The sequence below is a fragment of the Protopterus annectens genome, chromosome 2.part1 (assembly GCF_019279795.1).
Source record: "Protopterus annectens isolate FY-2018-M chromosome 2.part1, PAN1.0, whole genome shotgun sequence".
Taxonomy (NCBI): domain Eukaryota; kingdom Metazoa; phylum Chordata; order Ceratodontiformes; family Protopteridae; genus Protopterus; species Protopterus annectens.
Genome location: NC_056729.1, coordinates 546,587,996 through 546,604,871, shown reverse-complemented (window position 1 = coordinate 546,604,871; position 16,876 = coordinate 546,587,996).

Here is a 16,876-nt window from a genome sequence, read left to right as displayed (position 1 = left end):
AGAAGCCTTTAGGAATGTTGTAAGAGGTGCTTAGATTGGAAGACATTTAGGAATATGGACATAGGAAGGTTTTGTTACAAGTATGATAAATGTTAAGCAGTTGCTTCACCAGGTAGGAGCGTTAATGTGATAAGACAGATCATTATTTTGGTCTTGACCAATTAGGTGAGTGTTTGTTGCGAGATGTGAACCCTCTATAGTTTGAGTATAAGAATGTTGAGGTAAATGTTAGTAGAAGGTGTTCTAGTAGAGGCATCTTGGAGATAAATAAAAGTGATACACATTTGTTAACCAGGAAGGCCCAGGGGTTTGGTGGGGGCATAATGCTTAAAGGGTGTACTTCACAGACACAAGGTACAGTGTTTGACGTTCATCTTTAAAAGTAGTTGACTAGGTTTAAAATGGCCACAAGGGCAGCTAGCATAATAATAATTTAATAAAATAAAGGGAGCTGGATTTGGCTTAATGATTAAGGCCTTCACCTCACAGACACAATGTACAGGGTTTGATTCTGACCTCAGGTTATTGCCTAAGTTTAAATGGTCCTTCAGGGTAGTTACTCTAGTATTGACCTATGAACCCTATGAAATGGAAATACAGCCCCTTTTCTGGGGCAACCAGCAAACAATATCTGGTTAAATGATCTGCACAAGATCACACAGCAAGTAAATGAGAGTGGAGAGAAACAAACCCTGCACCACAGCTCATAGACTTAACCCTCTGAACCAACAGCCAGACTAAAAAAAATATGATATCTGGTGACTGAGTGAATGCTATTTATACTGCAGTTTTAGTCTGCAATATTTAAATAGTATTCAGAGTGTATGTGCTTTATCTTATTCGGGTTGGTATAGAATAGAAAAATGAACGGTTGATTAGGAGGAGAACATTAAAGTAGAAGGTTAATGGTTATAAATGACAGCAAATGGGTGGGTATAATTTGGTTTCAGTGTTGAAAAATGCATGGGAAATGTGTTGGCATAGTGTTTTGCAACTGACTGAGTAAAAGTAGGTGTGGAGAAGAATTTAAGAAAATGATGCAGAGTTGGGTGGGAATAGGATGTAGACTGTAGGAGCAAACACAGCTTTGCTGTGCTCAGCTGTGCAGAGTGAGTTTTTCCTCCCCATCTGAAACTAAAAAGTAATCAACTGAAAGAGTCCACACAGAGAGGGAAACACAGTTTATCAGGTACTGATAAGCTCCTAGTCAGCTATCAATTAAAAAGCAGTACAATTTGTGGTCAGTAGAAGAGAAGCAGAGAGGCGTTGGAATATTGAAAAAAATAGTCCAAGCTATCACTCAAGTATGAAATATTAGAGTGACAGGTAGTAAACTGGGAAGTGACACCTAACATATGCTCCATTTAGAAGACCCCTTAACAAATTATAAGTGAAATTTGTAGAAAATGTATGTGTATGCATAAAGACAAGTTGTCCTTGCATTTTAGTATGAGCGACACAATATCTGTTTATTTTGGTCTGAAGTAGTAAGTTATTTTAGGTGTTTAATCTTTGCAGGCTTGCTTGCCTTAAACTATGGTAGGGTTCCTTCATTTATTGAAATAAAAAGTAGTACACAACTTAGCAATCCCTTCTACATTAGGAACATGAAGCAGTTGAATTTTATCACCAAACTGTGTAGAATAATATACATTTAAAATAAAACCAGATGGCAAGTTTTCATTTAGCAGCATAGGAGATCTAGATGCAGTAAACTTCTACTGCCGATTAAATTTAGTTATGAGTTCAAATAATGCAGCCACCACCAAGTAGCATACTAACTAATTAGCAAGGCAAACAATTTAAACTGCCTTTGGTAATGAATTTCCATGAGCTGCAGGAGACAAACATACAAACTGCTAAGTATGCTGCAGCCAAGCACCAAATGTATGCAAGTGCCACAAAATTAGCCATATTTTTAACAGACCCGTATAAATCCAAACAGGAAAGCTTATTTAGTGAGCAGCACTACCCATAAATTAGAAATGGCAAGCACTGGTAGTCACCAAGATGTTTAGCAACCTAGAAATACAGTACAAATAGCCATGAAATCAGCTCTCTTGTATGATATGTAAAAGCAGCCTCATCCACAGCATTGGGAAATGCAGCCAACAAAGCTGTGCAAACTAAGACTTGTATTCATTCAAGGGGGGGGGTTCAAATGCAACTGCAACACATATCATATATACCCCTTTTTAAAGAAATCTACAGTGCAGGTAATAATGAACTGCTAAAACCAAAACTGCCGCAAACACCTGTCATTGATGCAGCGGTATTACATTCTATTACTAAATGTAATGCATCCAGTACTATAATGTTACTGTTAATAACGAGAACAGCTGCAATTCTTACCAGAAGTGTTACATCAAAAGTAAGAGCATCTAGATGTACTATATTTTACAGTAGGTGTTTTTTCTAGAAGAGATTCTCCCTCTTAAAAAAATCCAAGCATACAAAACTACTACAGCATTTCCATCTACCACTATTTCATGTTAACATTGCATAAATCTTAGTGCAGCTCCAGCATCTGTAGGACTGCCATACTGTAACAATGCATTGCATTGCATTGCCAAGCTGGCATGCTGGTTTGTTTAACCTCTTGCATTTTAGTGCTAGTCCTTAGCAACAGTGACATAAAGGACAGTACCATAGGAAATCCGATACAGTAAAGATTTATTATCAAGAAAAATTGGCAGACTAATATTATCAAAGTAAAGTCAATTACAGAATTAGAATTTAGTACCAAATTAATTCAAGGGCATCTACAAATATCTAGCAAACTGGCTGTGGCCAATACCTACCTTCATATTTTTCATTCCCTTGAAGTAACAACACCAGCACAATTTTAGCATTGAGACTGGCTAACAATTGGGCAATATTCTCTTTGCTGAAACAGCAGTGCTGTCAGAACCTAATAACATCAATGTAAAACTGTATTTATGCATTTGTTTACTGGAGTAAAGCACTGATTTCCATGGACCTTTTAAAGGATCAGCCCAAGAGTGTTGTCTGGTTAAGTGACTTGCTCAGTGTCACACAGTTATGGAATGGAGATTGAGGGAATAGTACCCTGTACCAGAGGAAACAACTCATTAATAGCTCCCTAATCCTCTGCACCAACTGCCAGGCTGTGATAAGCATAATTCTACAAATATTTATCTATTTAACTCTATCCCTTCTGTGTATTCCAACAAAACCTAGACTGCATACCTTAAAATTGAAATGTTTCTAATTAAAATCAGCATTCTGTCCATCAAATATTGTGAATTATTTCTACCCACAATGCACAAAAAGGAACAAGGCAGTATGCAGTACTCTCAGTCCCCCAACCAAAAAGTTCACATCCAGCCCTGCAAAAGGGAACTAAAGTGTTTTAATTAATTTCATTAAGCATGCTTGCATTGTAGCATGGGTAACATCCTGCCCCCTTCAGGCAGTTTCCTTGTACTGCAGCTGATGTGAGTCTTACAGAGGCATTTTATCTACAATGAGCACCCCGGTCCTTCACAGTGTAATATTAAATGTATTTATTGAATATTATGTTTACGTTTACTTGAACTTGAATATATACTCAGGAGTGAATGTTTAGCTGCAGAAGTCCCAGTCTTTCCTCCTGTCCTTAGTTCCAAAGACCTGCAGACTACCTTATTCTGACTACTGGAACTTTTTTATTTCACAAATAAACTCTTGAATTTTTCAGTATCTGGTCAGTGCTGCCTCACTCTGCTCAGCTACTCACACCACCCTGCCCCTATTCCCCCACTCATGTCATTATATTTACATCTATCCCAAAAACTGTCATCCACTTACACCCTCTAGGATAATAGTGTCCTATCTCTTGTCATCATAGACAATAAAATTCCAGTTAACTGCAGCTGATGTTTACTTTCTCCTACCTCCTTTGTCATACAATAGGGTAATAGGTTACTTACACATCAAACTCAATCCAATCTCAAATTTCTAGTCTAGCTGATATTAGCTTTCTTTGCACCCTACCAATTCCTTTATTTATCATGCCCCTCCCATCTTCAACTTTGCTCAATGATTTAGAACATAAAAGTTATTATCACGCCTCCATTTACCTACTGTCTCTAAAAGTGCTTTCACTTAGCCAACTAATAGAACTTTATTATTCAATTCCTTGTTTCTCTGACTTTATCTACATTGTATAATTATCTAAATGCTGTTCTCCTTAATATCAGTAAGAAGAATCGCCCACTTTAATACCACTCGCATATCCTATACTTCTCTTTCCAGTATTAACCACTACTGTACGCCCTTATTAGTGATCATCAGTATTAGCACAATAACATATGTATCCTTGGTGGCAGCAAGGATTCAATTCTCTCTTATTATAAATCTCTCTGTTTTAAGTTCTGTTCACACTTACCCCTTGGTTGCATCCTTCGTGGCAGCAAGGGAAAACTCTGTTACCTAATCCCCCTGTTACTGGTAACAGCAAGGACAATCTCTCTTACTAATAACATCTATAAACTTTCTTCCATACTTTACATTCCTTTCATGACAGCAAGAGTTATTTTTTTCTTTCTATACAACTGCATTATTTACTCATCTGTTCAAATATGTTAGTGGCACTACCTACTTTTCCACTTATTTTCTTATCATGTCTTCAGAAGTATTATGGTTTACACTCTCCTAATCATCTCATTGCTTCTTTTCTGCCAATACCTTACTGATGCTATCCCTTTACAAGTGCCTATCACCCTATAACCAGACAGAATCAGCAGGCCACTACACCTTTTGTTATATCTTGTTAACCTTTTGTTATATCTCCACTTTTTTGTCTGAATTGCCTTTAACAATATGTCAGATTCTTTAAAACAGTCAACCTAAAACACAGAAGCTAATTCTACAAGACTAGCTTTAACCAAAATATAACTGTAAAATGCTCCTGACTAATCTAAATATAATTATCTTACTAATGATACTTGCGGAGACATACACCAAAATCCAGGTGTCACAATTTCAAACAAAATTACTCACAATAATTCTCTACATCTGCGTCTCACATCTACTTTAACAATTAACAAAAATACATTAAATGATTCTCACTAAAGCCTTGAAAGTTGCCCTGTTAAACGTCAATGGTACAAGAACAAATATATCCAGGCCCCTACAGCAACATAACAAAACAACACTTTTTGCCTGTCTCCTTAGATTAGAGAAAATACAAATAATATTTCAATATTTGATTATATCATAGCCATCATGGTCTATACATGTAAAACAATAAAAATCTTCCCTAATAATATCAACGGTCATTCACCACTTATTTCTGCCAGGTCTTTTAAAACACAAAAGTAACCACTGCAAAAAAGTAACAGGGAGGTACATATCTGAAACTTACCACAGCATTAGAGATGTGGCTGTCCAGGGCCTTCTTTATTTCTTCAAGTCCAGCATCTCCACTAATACTAGAACCAAGGACCTAAATATTTACCTACAGGTAAATACAACAGAGTGGAAGGATACGTTTATAATGCAGTATCTCTAAACTTCTGGAAAAAAAACCTTCCCCTACATGTTCAGCAGTTCAACTCACTATCTTTCTTTAAGTGTGACTTGGATGATGGATGGGTAGCTACAAATGTACTCTGCACACTACAGGAGAAAAGAGATGTGGAATTAGGAAGGGTAATGTCAAAGCATGAATGTTCATGAGACTTTGGCATTGAAATGGTTGTTAGATTGAAGGTTTTCACTTTATTCTTAGTGATTTCACTATAGTAAATTAAGGTAAAACAACAGGCCTGAAAATATAGTAACATTTGTGTTTTCATGTATACATTCAGTTTCAAGGAAAGACAGTTCAGTTGAAAAGAAAAGATAATCTTGTTGGCTAAGTATGAGATTTGCAGAAATTACAGTTCTCAGGGAAAGCTACAGAATGTTTCTTTCTCAAGGTAAAGATATGTGTACTTGAAATGGAATGCTATATAAAGAAACAGTTATACACTGTGAGGAACTTGCAAGACAAGGCTTGAAAACCAAGGCTAAAGAGGCACATAAAACATTACAGGGTGTTGGCATTAGGAAATACTTCAGCCATGGTCAGTTGAGTTGGTTAAGTTAGATTTTGGACTGATATGCAAAAGGTCTTTGCAGTACAGACAGTAAAGCCTGAGCACTGAAGTCAGGTCAAATATCCAGAATTAATCAGAATATACTACCAGAAACTTTAGATATATTTCTCAGCACTGTTATATTTCTCAGCACTGTTACTGTTATCCAGCATTCCAGAATTTTTACAGACTGTTATTGTTTATCAGCACTGTTATTGGAGACAGTGTTTGGATATTGGTAACATCTAAAAAAGCATTTTTAACCGAACTACAGCACGTGCGGAATTCATTCTGAAGATTCAAGAAGACTTGGTATCTATTCAGCACAAGTATGGGCAATTAGCAGATAAAGACATTCATTCCAGTATCATTCTAGTTAATTTCAGTGTACTACAGTCTGATCAATTCTTACAATGGTGAGCTAGCCAGGGTCCAAACTTAGAATCTTTTGAAAGGCAGTCGGACTATGTGCATATTATAGAGTGGACTTCTGGGCAAAGTAAAAGCAGTCTCTGAAGCTTTCTTCCAGTCTATCAGTAACTACAGCAGAAGTGTTTTATGACAGCCTTTTCAGCAGCACACAAGTGTCTTTCCAGATGGGAGATTGTGAAGTCCATACAGAATATGGCCAATGCCGACAACACTACAGTCACACCTTACAGAGCAGACCTTTCGGTAAGACACCACTGATATTCCAGATATAAACTTCATATATATAAACTTCTATAGCAGATAACATACAGTAATTGCAGCTGTTAGATTGCAGAGCATCAGTATTTATTTGAAATACTACTTTAAGAAAAGCCTCAAAGAACATCAACAGAGCAGCACAATTTCAGAAAATCTTCAACCTTCAGCAGTGTTACTTCAGAACATAAAAAAAGACATTATCCAGTTAATAGCAACTTACTTCAACATCTCCACAAACTTTCAAGTTTCCAGTGTGATGCCACATAGCCAAGAAGCAATAAAAAGTTTACAAAGCTGCAGATGACAGGACACATTAATCATAAAGTTACGTAACAATTCATACACTTTTTAGCTAAGTTAAATCAGAAACGTTTAGCTACATCAGTAAAGGTCAATGGTATAAACCTGTCAAACAATACTTATACAGTAAAGACGCCAGAAAATGTTTGGTTTAAAGTTAAAAAATGTGATAAAGCAGTCTAAAAATTGTGTTCCATAAATGTTCCTTTAAAAGTTAAAGGTTATTAGTTCAGGAATGTTACATCTTTCCAGACACAAAAGGGTTAAATGAAGTTTGGCAACAAACCAAGTTGTCGTGCAACATCTTCCTCAGAGGGTTAGATAGATATTAGTGGGTGTTAAGTGAGTTGGGTAAGTGAAAGAGTTAAGTGGAGGAAGGGAGGATTGGGAGGAAATGAGATAAGGGTAGGGAGGGGCTTAAGAGATTTAGACAAGTGTAGCTGGGTAAGCAATCACATTTTGGCATGAACTTGCTAGATAGCAGGGTTATGTCCAAGATGTCCAGCAGGATCTGTGGGGGTCAGGTAGGCCTTGGGGTTATTAGTGGTATTAATAATGGTATGACTGAAATATGTTTTTAAGGATCTTGGGTTGTTGAGGTTCTTAGTTGCAATAGTTATTTGTTAAGGAGTTGGTGATAAAGGGTATATGTTGCGTAAACTGGGAGCTATAGGCAATTTGAAAATTAGTAACTTGTCCTCAGCAGGTTCAGGTGATAAGTGGATGGGTCCAGTTCATTTGATTGAATGGATTTGTTGTATTTGATAACTTTACATTAGTCTGTTCGCTTTATCTTTCTTAATTCAGTTTTTTTAGTTAAGGTGGTTATTAAGGGTGAGTATGAAGTAAGGTTGGTGGTGAATCAGGACAGATGGCAGTTGGCACAGATGTTTTAGGGCTGTGGGTGGTAGTTTTGGGTACAAGGTTTTAAAGTATGACTAAATCATTGCATTGTAGATTCCCTCTTCTGAAGTTTTGGGGAGGTTTTAGTTACATGCCGTAATGCAGGGTAATGGAGGTGCTTCACCTTAAAAGATTTCATTGCGGAGGGTTGCCCCGGTGGTTCTGTGGTTTTGCTAGTGCTGGGCCAAGCAGTACATCTTGTTTAAGGAGTTTTCGTGGGCTATGAGGCTCTCCACACAGGCGCACTATGACTTTGACTGTTGAGGAAGGGTGGGGAATGACATGAACCATGTAGCGCGCACCGTAATTAAGTTTCACAGTCCGTGTGGTGCATAATTTGGATGGGGTCCTCATAAACATCAGGCAATGCCTACATTCCCAGGAGGGAGCTTGAGAAAAAAAACTGGTTAGTCATCCTATAGTGTCCAGCTGGTTTCCCATTCTAGGAGTATGAGGGAGCTTCGCACAGATGACATCAGCACTCTGGTGAACATTCACACAGCACACCATCATTGTTTAAATATAATAGCAGGCATTTGAGTTAAAGAACCTGTACTTGGTAATTTGACAAGTAGTTGTACCTGACCTCCCTCTAGGCTGCTTATGGCTGTGATCTCCTGATATTTCTCTTTGGTAGTAATAGGCGATGTGCGTATGGGTTTCTTGTTTCCTTCCAGTTGCTGATTTGTGCATTTGCAGCCAGAAGGTTATAAAAAAAATAGATAAATAAAAACAGCGTTTACAGTGATGGGGGATGGGGGGTTGTTGCGGCTTTTCGTTGTATGCCATTCATTCGCAAGTTCCTTTTGTGAATGTTTCCATTGCCAGGCATTGCCCATATTTTAGTCACTGTCCTCTGTTTTTCCTGAGCGCTGTTTTGAGATGGTAAATATGGTGGTGCAAGCAGGATGGCCTCAGTGTGATGTTCATGACGTCCGTGTTTGTCACTTTGCAAATCATTATTTTCATGGGGAGTTAAAATTGTATACTGTGTGTTCACTTGTTGAGGATTCTGTTGGTAGTGGAATCATCTGTGGAGAGGTCAGCAGATATGTGCTTGCTGCTCGGAGGTGCATTCATTTGGTTTCCATAGAAGAGTGACACATTTTGTGGCGGGCTCAAGGCAGTTGATTCTGACAGTGGGAGAGTATTGTAGTGGACAATTGGGGTAGGGAGCTTGCAGCACTTGAATGTTTTGTTGTGGAACCAGTGCAAGGTGGGGTGGGCTCCTTTCTCGCAGCTGGGATGTGAGGTGAAGTGTTTTCGTGGGTTTGGGCATGAGACATGTAACAGACGTACTACGCATGCACATTAAGTAGTAATGCTCAAGAAGGAGGAGGGGGGAAGGTGAGGCTTTGAGAGCTCATTGTGTCTGCAGTTTTGCGCTGGGTTCTTCAGAATTTCTTTAGTGTTACAGGTGATTGCAGTCTTTGTGCTTACTGTTGTTCTGCTGCAGTTTAGTGGGGACATTCTTCACCAAGTCTGATGCATACACCCTCCTTTCAGTGGGTTACATAGACTTCTTGTCCTTGAATCACCATGAGTATATTGGATATTCATATTGACATACTTGTTTAGGTTGTTTTAATGGAAACGCTTTTCTTGAAGAATTGAAATTTGGTGTCCACCGAATTTCTTTTTGTGGGCTTTAGGTGGATACTCCAGAGTTCGCTGAGGTAATGGGTTAATCTGCGCATGCACAGGGGTGGTGAGGGAAGTGTGCATGAAAGACCTTAAATTATAACCCGATTATAGCTCAGGGTTTTCATGGGCTATGAGGCCACTGGGAGTAATATCTCTTGCCATTCATGAGTTGAAACTGCATCGAATACAGCAGTCATAGGAAGTGTCTAAGGTTAATAAGCCATCTGCTCTCCATTTGAAATTTCTGTAACTACTGATTAGCTGAGGTAAACAATTTGTAGTCTAAAAAAAAAAAAACAATGACTACTGTAAACGCACAGCAGTCACCCCTTTTACTCCTATGGGAGTATTTATAGTGCATGTAAGTTAAGCAAAGATGTGGGGTATGGGTGTATAAATGTGAGATTGTTTGTGGACATGTATGTGCATGTCTGCAGTGGCATGAGTGAGGCTGCATGGATTTGTGGGTCCATAAATGTGTGTCTCTGACTTGGGTTATGAAAGAATCTAATTTCTGGATGTGTGTGTGTGTGTGTGTGTGTGTGTGTGTGTGTGTGTGTGTGTGTGTGTGTGTGTGTGTGTGTGTGTATGTGTGTATATACCATCTTGAATATCCATGCTACCGCAACCTGTTTATCAACCTTTTAGATCAACTTATCCACACCCCCACCAGGGGCAACAATATCCTAGACCTAGTCATTACCAACATGAGTGACCGGTGTTCCACACCTGAAGTCAACTCCTCGTTGGTCTGATCCAACCATAAGCTTATCACCCTTGATATCCACATCCCGCCCCCACTCCCCATTAAGGAAACCACAGTAAACATTTTGCCAAAGCCAACTTCATGCCTCTTAAGACAGAAGTGATGAAATTCATGACACCCATGCAGATGGACAATACAGTTACAACTGCTGAATCCTACACAAATGCACTCTATAAGCACTTACACGAGTGCATGGATCGTGCTATCCCAAACAGAACCAAGATGCTATCCTCCAAAAAAAAGGAAGCCAATCTGGTGGTCCCCTGCCATAAACAAACTGTACAACAGAAGCAAGAAACTGTTGCAAAGGAGAGTAAAATCCCATGAGTGGAGGAGCTCCCTGGTCAGCCTCAGTAAGAAGCCAAGATCCCTTATAAGATCCTCCAAAGCTAGCTACGAAAACAAAATCACCACTAATTCCAAGGACAATCACAAAGCATTCTATAGCTATGTCAAGAATCTAGATGGCAACACCCAGATCTGCTCTGAGTTACAGCACAAAGGCACGAAAATTACAAAACCAACTGATATATTGCCAACATCCTGACAGATAGGTTCAGTGCTAACTTTACCTCCCCCCCACCCCCTAAAGGGCCCATATCTATGCAGGAAGAATGCAGAGTCCCTATAATCACAACTATACAGGTAAAAGCTGGACTCTCTAAAGCCAAAAACACAGCATCCATGGGACTGGACAACATCCCAGGCTGCGTTTTACATGAACTTCAGAATGAACTGGCTCCCCACTTAAGCACCATGTTCAATAATAGCCTTGCATCAGGCTTTGTGCCCATTGAATGGCACACAGCAACAGTTATCCCACTCCACAAAGGGGGAGCCACCACTGATCCCGGGAACTATCGACCTATTAGCCTGACGAGCCTGGTTGCAAGGCCATGGAACGTATCATCATGGAACTCATAAACAAAGACATTGGTAACCTCCAAACTCTGGATCCCACCCAGTTTGGGTTTGTGAAAGGTAAGTCATGTCTCATGAACCTGATTGACTTCTTTGAGGCAGTCAACAAAGCAGTGGATGAGGGTAAGGTGGTTCACACAGCCTATCTTGACCTCGCCAAGGCTTTCGACACCATCCTCCATTCTGGAATTATAGCTAAACTAACTAAACTAGGTATAAATCCCTACGTCACATGATGGGTTGCCAACTGGCTCACTGACAGAACCCACACTGTAAAAAGTTGCAGACTCCAAATCTGACCTCAAAGCAGTGACAAGTGGAGTACTACAGGGTTCCGTCCTGGGATCTCTCCTGTTTGGTATCTACTTCTTTGAAGTACAGGCTAACACAGAAGGCCTCTGGCTAATGAAGTTCACAGATGACTGCAAACTAGGAGCCTTAGTCAGGTCCCCAAATGATGTGGACATCCTACAGAAGGGCCTCACTGAGACAGATGCCTGGTGTCAGAGCCATGGCCTCAAGCTCAGTGCCAAAAAGTGCAGTGTCATCCACTTTGGTAAAAACTCTGTACCCATGGACTACCACATAGGCAGCAATCTACTTAACACCGAATGCGTGATAAGAGACCTTGGGACCCAGGTGGACAGTAGTCTCTCCTTTGATAGTCACATATCCACAGTAGTCAGAAAGTCCTTCTACGTGGCACACCTCATCTTAAAAGGGTTGTCATCCAGGAAAAAAGAGGTCATTGTTCCCCTCTACTCGTCACTCATTAGAACCATTATAGAGTACAACGCCCCTTTTGGAATGTACCTCACAAGACATCTGCAGCAGCTGGAAAGGTCACAGAAGTACTTCACAAAGAGGATTACTGGCCTCAAACAAATGTTCTACACTGACCACCTCAAAAAACTCCAGCTTTACTCTGTAGCATATCGCCTACTGCAAGATGATCTCTGCCTAACATATAAAGCTATGTCAAACCCAGAGCTGTTGGACATGCTACATCTAAAGAAATCCCAATCCCTCCGAGCTACATGCTCTAGGAACCTAAACCTTGTCACCACAATAAACAGGACATGCTGGAGGGATAGATTCCTGTCCCAGAGACTTCCTATACTCTGGAACAAGCTACCCATCTATGTCAAGCAAAGTTCTTCATTAGCACTCTTCAAGAAAAATCTTGATGAGTGGATGGGAAATAGGAAATACACCCCGGGATCACTTCTGTGTCTCTGCTGGACAGTGGCTCAGGAAAATAACTTTCTTGGGTGGCGTAAGCTATGGAACCTTGCTGGCTAGGCTTATGTAGGCCCTTGGGCCGATAGCCTAGTACCTACCTATGAACCTATGAACCTATGAATATTTAAAATACTACCTGACTGTATTTTGTAAGCTACTAGTCAGCTATTATTAGGTTTGCTGCATTGTGTTCATTGGACTCCATATTATGTTGGTTAGGGTGCCTCATCTTGAGATGGAAGGTTAAAGAGCTAGGCAGATGGTTTTACAAGATAAGTTATCTTGGCTTATATAGGCACTAACTGATGTGGTCTGGAATTGCAAGGTTACCCTAGTTGTGGATATTGATAAGTCCCTTCATGTGTGGGGTTTAGTTTTAACATACTCGACCGGTAGTTAAATTTATCTTGGGTATTCGATACGGTCATTGGAAGCATAGCTTCAGTTATGGGTGCTTTGTCATAGATGTGAGTGGCGGTGGTACATTCCTTCCTGGTTTGGCAGAATAGGTTGTCCTTGAAGATGTCTTGGAATGTGTGTTATGTAGTTTGGATGATTTACATGTGTTTTTCTTTCTTGCAGATGGGGTCCTGGAATGCTGCGGCTGTAATTTGGAATAGGTGGGTATAAGGTGGAGCCTTCTCTTTATATATTAGAGGGTTTAATTTTGTCCTTTTCTTTGTAGATGGTGTGCCGAGTACCAGTTGTGGCAATCCACAGTGAATTCGCAGATGATGACAGCAGTAGCAAGCAAGGAGGTTACACATGGGGAGCTCAAGTGGGCAACAGTTAATAATGGAAATTGCTGAAATGCTTCATGTGGTGGCTTGAAAAGGGGATTTGAAAGGTGATGTTTTGATAGGATGGATGTTTCTTGCCACTGGAATGGGGCACAAGGAGGGTCTGAGTAATCATCTTAGTAAGGCATATTAGGGCTCTGTGTTTAAGTAGTGAGAGCTGATTATTGTGTTGGTATAGGGGGCAAGTAAGAAAGGGGTAGGTAGGGGGGCCAAGTGAAAACTTTTGGGGATGGTTTATGGGGAGTGTGGGGATCCCACTGGATGAGTAGAGTCACTCCATTCATAGGAGCACAGGAACTTATTAGGCTAGAGCCCTATGGCTCTTGCAAGCCAGTGAAGTTCAATCCTTGCTTTCTTGGAACTTTGGGGTGGTTGTATTCACTTATCCAGTTGTTAGAACCATATGTGGGGGAAGGGCCATTGAGGTGTTTGACAGGATGCTGGAATTTGTTCCTAACGGGTGGTATCTTTGGGGTGACACATTTGCCCCTTGAGTAGGTAATGTTTTTGTTACATACCAGGTTAAGGTTTTACAGAATAGCACAAGGATCATTTCACTTGGGGTTTGGAAGAACCTTCGAGGGGAAAGGCCAAGGACAGGCAGTGGTTAAGGATGGTTAGTAGTTTGAGTGTTCATGTTTTGGATGGTTGCTAGGAGGTCCAAGGGTTCTAGTCCAGATTGTCATTTGGTAATGAGTGAACTGGGGGTGTTTCTGGCTGGGCACATAGAGTACTTCATTGCTGAGCATTGGCGTGTTTTCAGGACCTAGGTCAAGGGGTGATGGTTTTCTGCCATTTAGGGTTAGGGCATTAAAGTTTTGGAGCTTGAATATTCCCTACAGCAATCAGGTTAATGCACAGCCAGAACTGGGTAATTTGGTAGGTTAAGGCGATATGCTACAGTTGACAGGGTTGTGGCTATAGGTTGTCATTCTGTTCAGGTTGAGCCATGATTGGTGGTTGGAAGGAAGCGGTCTAAAAAGAATGTATTCTTTTGCAGTGGAGGTCCTGGTGGTACAGTGGAGTCAGGGGTAATCCTGCTTTATTTAGTTTTATTACGGCATGTTTTCAGGGATGGTATGCAGAATTCTAAGGGCTTTACAGATGATGGGTACACCGAATGATGTTTGGTTTAACCCTTCCCATTATGGGAGGTAATGGCTGAACAATTTTGGGTAGAAGGGAGGGGGAACAGCCTGGTCAGGCTGGTTGGCAGAGAAGAGACACAGGCTTGCCCTCTTCTGTTCCCCCTCTGGTGTATGGATGTTCATCTCAAGGAGCTGGGGAAAGGAAAAGGAGCAGCTAGAGGAAGCTTGCTGGATAGATGGGTAAGCTGAGGTAAGGATGCTGCTTATTTGGTGGAAGGTAATTCAATGAATGGTGTATGAAGTGAGACTGGGACGCTGCTTCATAAGTAAAGGAAGCGAGCAGAGGTATGGGCCCTGCTTATTTAGCAGGGTGAGCAGGTACACTGCCCTGATTAGCATTACAAGGATGGCACTTCATAAATAAAGTAAGCGAGCAGAGGTATGGATGCTGCTTACTGGGTCAGGGTGAGTAGGTACACTGCCCTGATTAACATTACAAGGTTTATGCTGTGCAGGGTGAGTAGGTACGCTGCCCTAATTAGCATTACAAGGATGGCACTTCATAAGTAAGGTAAGTGAGCAGAAGTATGGATGCTGCTTACTGGGTCAGGGTGAGTAAGTATGCTGCCCTGATTAACATTACAAGGATGTGTATGCTGGGTTTAGAATCAATGATATTATGTTCAGTTGTAAATAATAAAGTTGGTGAACAAAGTTATCTTATGGAAGTTTTAATAAAGGTCATCAAATGTAATTCGGTGTGATGTGTTTATTGAAGGGGACCGGGACAAATCACAGAAGCACACTGCAACAGATGCACTAGCTCATGATTCACAGAATGAGTCAGCTTCTGTCAGTAATTCCTGTTTACTGTCTTCAGACATCAGTGCAAATGCTACTGAATATGTAATTCAAGATACAGAGATAAATTCCAGTACAATTTCAAATGCGAATGCTCAGAATGTAATAAATTCTAGTTTACATGTAATTCAAAGTAGAGAGTTAAGCTGCAGTATGCTAAATACAGGCATAAACACAGTCAGTGTACGTAATATGCAAATTTATAGATTAAATAGAAGGAAAACTTTTGTAATGTCTCAAGTTCACATTATTTCACATACAGATGTTCAAAATTTAATAAATTCTAGTTTTCAGAAGCCAGTGCAAATATTGCACTGAGGGAGGATAAGAGGAATCAGAGTGCAGATTCTGATCATTCAAAAACAGAAATATCAGAACTGGTAAACGATCCAGTAACCACGACACCAAGGGTAAAATTTAATCTGTGAATTTATTCATTCAGGTACCTCAGCATTTTGCCTTCAATGGAATGTTTAAACACAACAAATCCCTCTAATTAATACATCAGGTGTCATTTGAAATCAATGAATCAATTTATCACTCAGTAGATTAGTATACACACTTAAAGAAACCTACAACCCAAGCCACACAGGGTAGAAATCATACGTAAGTTCTTTTCACCTAAAATTAGTACAAATACAAATATTTATGATCAACCTATACATTTTTCATCATTCATAAGCATTCATAATTAATACATGTATTATTCCAAAGCTTGTATAAATAAATTTCATATGAAATCTATACAAAAACATTCAAAAAACATTTCTCCTATTTTTTTATATGCTCAGACATGTCCCACATGAATCCTATACAGTTTTCATACTCATGTATTTAAAACTTCTTATAAACCTATTCTTGTGTAAATTTACAAAGTTAAATTACTATCAATATTCATACCCCTGGGATGAAGTGTTCTAAAAATTATGATCATTCTACACTCTAATTTATTTAATTCATCCTTAAAAATTCAGCCTTGCTACAATAATGGACATGCCAGCACACTAAAAAACAGACTCATTTCAGATCCCCCCATGAGCAGACACAAAATGCTCAGCCACAGGGCTAAGGCAATTCTGTTTCCTTATACCCCCTAAGTGTTCCATCACCCTAACTATCGCTTTCCTCTTTGTTTGCCCTATATACCATTTCATCCTCTGACAAACACAACCAATAATATATATGACTCCCTGGGAATTACAATGGAAACCTTCTCTAGCCTTGTATAACTTTCCATTAATCTTGGTACCAATAACATTTCTAATCCTATTGCATACATGACAATTACCACATGAACGTGTACCCACTGTCTTTCCTTCAATAGATGTACACCATCCCCACTAAGTAGTTCTTTCAAATTATTACATCTACCATAGGAAAAGGTCACCAATTTAGGGAAGAGCTGTTCCACGCTTGTGTCCTCAATAACCATGTACTAAAATTCCTATTATACAACGACCCCCCCCCCATTAATATTCAAAAAATGTGCACACTGATTGGTCAGCGTGCACGTTGTAAATCAGAGTTATAGTAATGGAAAAAGGTCCGGTCGCCCGGACTTTTTCCATTACTATAACT